The sequence below is a fragment of the Drosophila tropicalis genome, unplaced genomic scaffold (genome assembly GCF_018151085.1).
Source record: "Drosophila tropicalis isolate 14030-0801.00 unplaced genomic scaffold, ASM1815108v1 contig_115, whole genome shotgun sequence".
Lineage (NCBI taxonomy): Eukaryota > Metazoa > Arthropoda > Insecta > Diptera > Drosophilidae > Drosophila > Drosophila tropicalis.
This window is the reverse complement of record NW_027172519.1, coordinates 317,845-324,864: the sequence shown is the minus strand read 5'-3', so window position 1 is coordinate 324,864 and position 7,020 is coordinate 317,845.

Here is a 7,020-nt window from a genome sequence, read left to right as displayed (position 1 = left end):
AGTCGTAGTAGTAGTAGTAGTAGGTGGTTGGATGTACGTATGTATGTATGTATGTAGCAGACGGAGAATGGGATATGCTGATGGTGTTGGCCTGTTCTGATTGGGCTTAAAGCTGCAATTTATTTACGAATTTATTCATATTCACACTTGCAAATGAGTGCAAAAGGGCTGCCTGGCGACCTATGTATAAATTCGTAATGTGTTTAAAGTGAGTGGGAATCACAGAAAAAGGGTAATGTCTTTAATGAAAAATCGAACTGCCAAGAACTCGAAAGGAAAGGATAAGCATTTACAGCATCTGTTTAGCTATAACTTGCTTATAACTTTACCGTTAGTATACCCTGGGCAGAGAGTGTTATTCTTACTCTCAGATCAGATGGCGACCTTTCTCTCCTTTTAACAATCTTAAGTCCTTTCATTAGTTCTTTTTGGCAATGAAAGTTTATCGTAGAAAAGTTGAGTTCTTGAGTTACTAATTTGGACCATTATGCCATAAAGCTGACTAAGTTGATCACTTATTCGAAGGACATGCGAAACGAGTTTCAAATACTGAAAGGGTATTTAAACTTCTTTTCGTTTCGTGTCTTTCTTCTGGAGAGTTACCCTTAACTCTCGACTATCTACCTTGTGACATGCATTGGCTGCCTTCTCTTTTGCCCTTTGGGCACATGTCGCTCTAATCCGCAAGGACAATATTGAAAAGTAATAACCCACAAAAACAATACACACACACACACACATGATGAGGGTGTGCGGCAAAAAAAAGTGAAAACCGCAAGTTGAAATAACATGCGAATCCCAAGGAATTCGTCGGCAGGATGGCAAGGCTACGGCATGAAATCCTTTTAATTCACGACAGGCGCAAGGATACACCAAAAATAAAATAAAATAAATACAAACCGAAACGGAAAACTGAAAAACTGCAAAAAACAAAAAAACCAAATGAACGAAATTTATATTGAAAACCAAAAGAAAAATTGGCCAACACCGAAAACGAAGAAGAAGAGAGAAGTAGCAGGCCACCAAATAAGATCACGTACAGAAAGACAAAGAACTGGGAGAGTTAGAGCTCAAGGTAGGCCCAACCAAGAATGGAACAAATGAAGCATAGTGCAATTGGGGTTTTTTTGTTTGCGATTGTGTGTGTGTGTAAGTGTGTTTGCCTGGAGGCTGAACAAGGCTGAACCTTTGTCCGTGTTCCGAGACCGAGTCAAGCGAATTGGCTGCAGTGCCAGTGGAAAAAAACGGCACATAACGAGGCAAAAGCTAAAACGAACCGGGGACAGGGACAGTAAGTCAATTTTGACCGCGGGCTATTGCTTTAGCTGATAAGCTGAGACACACTGCAAAAACGTCGACCGATTGGGGGAGGTGTGAGGTTGGATGATGGCCATCTGTACTGCAGTTATATTGATTTCCTTCTTCACTTCACGTCACTTCATTTTCAGTTTTCTTTTACACAGTTTTTCGTGAAACGAAAAGCAGTTTAAAGTTGAAGTTTTATTACCCAAAAGGGGTGGCCTAGCCCCGCAGTTGATCATGATAAATCAATGCGTGCAAAACGCACACGTACGTGAAGAGTCCATACCACACACCCACACACACACACACACACACATATGCATATGTAGTAGTGTAGAAACACACACAATCGCATAGAGCATGCCGAAACGTGACGCAATTTACTGCCAGAACTTGACTTGAGTTCACCCTCAAGTCTCTAGTAAGCAACAACCCCACTAGAAAACGAATCATCGTCGTCGTCGGTCTTCAGTTCGTCTCCTTCTTTTATTTTTTGCTGCTGCCGTTTTTTTTTTTTTAAGAATAACAGTAACAGTTATTTTTTAAGGTTTAGCTTAAGCTTTTGTGTAAATAAACGACCACAGTCGTCGGTCGGGCCCACCACCGCACCGCCACCACCCAGATATATACATACCACCGAGAGCAGGCCGGGGCAGACCTTCTTCCATCTTCGGGGTCGTCTCTCTCTCTCGATTCGGGCAATTCATTCATTCAATTTACGCGACACCCCCTTATTGAGCTAGTGAGAAGGAAGGGCAAACTCCTCCAACTGTTCTGGTTCTAGTAATTTATGTGGCAATACAGTGGAAACTATGTGCATATCCTTTGAAATTACAAGTTCCCCACGGTGCGGGCCTTCGATCAATTGAACCACAAGAAACAAACTGAGAGTTTGGTCCTTGCACTGATGCTGTAAGATGCCTTCGCCTTTGCCAACGTTCGTTTTCATAAGTACTTACTGTACTTTTCACTATGCGCTGTTGCTATTTATATGTCTGATGAGACTCCTCGTTCTCGATGAATGTATGTGGGTCGCCTCATTTCGTTTCTTTAAAGTTGACTCGGGCATTTGAAGTGCGCTTTTGACTTGCAACTGAGTCGAGTGGCATTTAAAGGCTTCTGCTCCTGTTGTTCCTGTCCTTCCTTGCTACCTAACGCTACTGTTGCACGTGTTACGCGCGCCACAATTGCGGACACGTGTGTTTTGATTTGCAGCCAACGCTTCTCACTAATGCCCACCATGCTTGAGGTGATGGTGATGCTGATGCTGATGAGCAGCAACAGCGGCAACAAAAAAAGGCGGACAAAAAAATAAATATATATATGTATGTATGTACATATAATAGAAGAAGGTGCTGGAGAAGGACGAGTTGCCCCCCAGGCTCTGACTATGGCATACTGGCAGGCACATGATGCAGCATTAAATTGCCGCATTGTGTCTGCCAAGCGGGAGATTTGGCTAGATGGAGGAGTATGGGCAGCATTTTTATTTGATTAGCTTAGCGAACGAACGAGCGAGCGAGCAAACAAAAAAGTCCTACGGCGACGTGTGGCCGTTGGATTTGATGAACGGCTGCTTGGACTCCGTTTCAGTGGTATAGCATTCCGTTTCACCGAAGTGAACACACACTTGATTAGTAGCCCTGTCGACTGTCGTCTGTCGTCTGTCGACTGTCGACTGCCGACTGTCGCCTGGCTGCTTTTTAAGCTTAACGCTGTCAAAATATTTTTAGTAATAAATTCTTTTTAGCATTTTCTGCTGAGTGGAATAAGTCAAATGAAGAAATGTGGAAACGGGGGGAAGGTAGCGAAATTGAAAAGAAAATTAAATCTAATGGCTAAGAAAACAACAACAACAAAAAAGGACTCCCCTTCACAAAATGCACAAATAAATCTAGTTTTGCCAGCGATTCACATTGGGATAAAGCTCGAAATCTACAACAAACACTTTACAGTAAACACTCAAGAATCGCCGTCAGTGTTGACCTCACTTCGGTCCATTGAATTTGGAATCTAAATAAATGTGGTTCATCCTGAGGATCTCTTTATTCTAAGCTCATAAAGGCCGATTCAATAAACTCCAAGGATGACATCCTCAATTGAATTTATAGAGAGTACTTTAAACATGCTCCGATGTTTGTTACAAAGAGAACGAGGCGTTGCCAAGTACAAAAATTCGATAACTCGATAATGTCATCGAAAGTTTTCCAGCTCTAATATGTATACTTAAATGCATGTTCTTGATCAGCTAGAGAAGTTGAGTCCGTCTGACAGTTGGTGCCTTGGAGTATCTTCTTGACATTTACTATATAGAAATAGTTTTTAATGTTAAACATCATTGGATCAGATAACTAGTTCTAGGTACTATATATCGATTTATTTTATGAGAATTTGTTTAAAGAGAAGATTTTTAACCTACAGAAATGTTATCCTTGTCTCTCTCTCTCTCTCTCTCTCTCTATAAAACATTAGAAATATGTAGAAAAGAAAATTTTAACTACATTTATTTCCAATTTTCAAACTGTTTTGTTAAGTTATCGACGCCAAATTTCAACTCGATAACATACAAGTCTTAGACTTTAGGCCAAATCTTGGCAATTGCACCCATTGTGCATTGATATGAATATGTACATATGTACCTACTTATATGGACTAGCACAAATCAAAATCAAATCAAATTAAGAATAGAATAGAACTCTAACTTGTATTCAGAAAGATAAGAACCGATTCTATACTAAGTATGAATTTAAACAGTTTTCTGCCCATAAGTGAATGTCTTTTCCTACTTAATTATTGTTGGGATTGCCCATATATTACGAATGGATAGAAACGATAACGACGTTACCAACTATTGGTCAAAATAAAATAAACAAATATCAATTAAATTTATTTATTGGACCTACGACAACTGGACAAAATGATCGCAAGTATTCAAATCATTTGCCCCCTTGACTTCATCATCAAAAACATTTGTCAGACACAATTATCGGGTCAACGAACCAAACCGGCAACATATTCAAAACAAGTCTCTGAAAAAGCGACAAATAAAACAACAAACTGATAGAGGGAGACAGCAGAGAGAGAGAGATAAAGAAAGAGATGGCAAAAATAAAACCAACACACTCACACACACATCACATCACCCACGACATTCAAATCAACCAAAGTAAAGTTGATTTAAGCGCCATTTAATCAACAGCTTGCAGCATTCAGCTTTGTTTTTAATTTGTCTTGAAATTAGAATTTTAAATGATTTTCATTTTCAGTTCACAATTTTGCATACATACATACATACTTAGTCAGTATAAAGCCGGGTGACCGGCTGCGGCCAATGGGCGAGCGGAGGGTGGTGAGCGGTCAGCAAGCGGGCGAATTTGCCAGCGGCATGTCTATGACGTCACCAGCATAATAACCAAGGCACATGCACGTTAATTATACGCCATGTAGTACACAGACTCTCTCGCTCGCCACACCATATATAGTACGGACGGCAGTTTCCCCTCTATAGCTCCATCTCTTTCATTATTAATTTTTGTGTCTGCTCGCTGTCTGGGTCAGCAGTCAGCAGCCAGCAAGCAGCAGCGCAACACGGAGCAGCAGAGTAGCTACCGCTCAGCATAATTTAATTTTGATGCACGACTAGGCGTCGGTCCAAGGGAGTAAGCTGAAAGGGGGCAGCGGTGAAGGAAATTGAAATTCAAATTTCAGTTTGCCGGCAAACGCGAAAAAAACTGAGAGAGAAAGAAAGAAAGAAAGAGAGAGAGAGAGGGGAGCACACACACACACACACACACAGAGAGAGAATGTGGAAAAATGAAAATTTAAATGCGCGCCACACATTTCGCATTCTATGTGTGTGTGTGTGTGTGTATCGCCATCTCGCTTACGCCTGCACTTGCTCTTGGTACATAAAAAGTATGTATGTATATGTATTTAAATGTTTGCATGTATGTGTGTAAGTATGCCACATCAACTGCCCACTTAAACTATTCATTTATACAAATTAATTCAATTATGCGTATTACGTACGCGTTTGTAAAGCGCAGTCGCCGGCATCTCCCAGTCGGCAGCCAAGTCCCAGTTGCCCCTGGTCCCCCTCCCCCCACTGTTTCGTTCCATACTCAGTTTCCCTTTACAATTTCTGCTCGCGTACGAAATTTCACTTAAAGTTAATTGTTCAAGTTCAAGTTCAATGTAACATAATAATGCCACATACGCATACACACACACACACACACATACAACAGAACGGCAAGAAGAGAGACAGAGAGGGAGGGAGAGCGAGAGAGAGAGGACAAAACACTGTTGCATTCGGTGTGCGGCAGCGTCAAAAAAATTATAATAAATTATTATTCCTTTCATTTGATTTTTCTTTTATGCCCGTTTTTTTTTTATTTTTTCCAAGTGGTTTTTGGGATTTCTTCCGTCTTTCCGCTTTGGCCCAGTCTACACTGGGACCAATCTTCGATTTCAAGTTCGATATCAATTAGACTCTTGTGATCTTTGCCAAAAAAGGCAACTACTCACCACCCATATTGGACGAACACATTGCGTATACGTAATGTTGAGCAAGTTTCGCTCTTCCTCAGGCCAATTGCCTGATAGATTTGAGTAACCCTTTAGACGTTATAATTGCCTCAACTCTGAGCTCAATAAGCTCATCAAATTTGGCATTCTTTTCTTAAGACTTTCCAGCCAGATTCATCAGAAGAAACATCTGACAAAACATGTGACTTAAAAAATTGTATAAAAATTGCAAGGCTACGATAAATGTTTGGTCTGTTTTTGTTTTTTGGCAATGATTGGTCCCAGTGTGCAGACGCCTTGGACATTCGTTTATTCGCCTTAGCAAATTGTTTCGGCTTTTTGGCATTCGTCATTGTGGCTCAAGGGAAGCTCAATATGTGATTTATAATTGAACTGGCTGGAATTAGGCTTATCAATGAAATTGAGTGAATCGCACAAGACGTTTAAATCTGAGAGTTTTCATCAAATTAGGCGGCAAATACAACACCTGTGCCATTGCGGCTCTAGTCGACATTGCATATACCCTGCAAAAAAAAAATTTAGATCAAAGTAACTCAACAAAACATAAAAGGTATTAGGTCTTGGAGGACCAGAGCACTTTCGCTAATTTCGTAGTCAGTGCTTGGACTTGAGTAATTTTCACAAAAGATCTGAAAAGATTGTTCTTCCTTTTGTTGTTGTTGTTGTTGTTGTTGATGTTGATGTTGTTGTCGTTGGTTGGTTGCTTTTGAACACAGAAACTGTTTCTTCTGTTAAATGTGGCACTTCCTGTTGCCGTTGCCCCATCAGGCCGCAGACGACAAATGCCCGACCACCCGACCAATTTCAAGAAATACAACCTGCCAGGCTTTGGCAGACCACAATATTCCCGGAGGCTTTTGCCAGCCAATTTGAAAAGCGAAATGACGACGACAACAACAGCAACAGCAACGGCAACGGCAGCGACAAGAACAACTTGCAACTGCAACCTGCAACGTTGTAGGCCATTTGATTAACAAATGGCCAAACGCAAACGAAATTGATCGAAATATACGGCAGAAGGTATAAACCGAGACGGAATTGCAGAAGCTACTGCCCATCCTAGTGGGGGATGGTGGACAAATGGGTAAGGTGGTAAGGGAGCCTAGAAAAGCCAAAGTAAATTATGGCAAACAAGTTTTGGCCGCCGGACAACAATTTTGTCGCTGACTC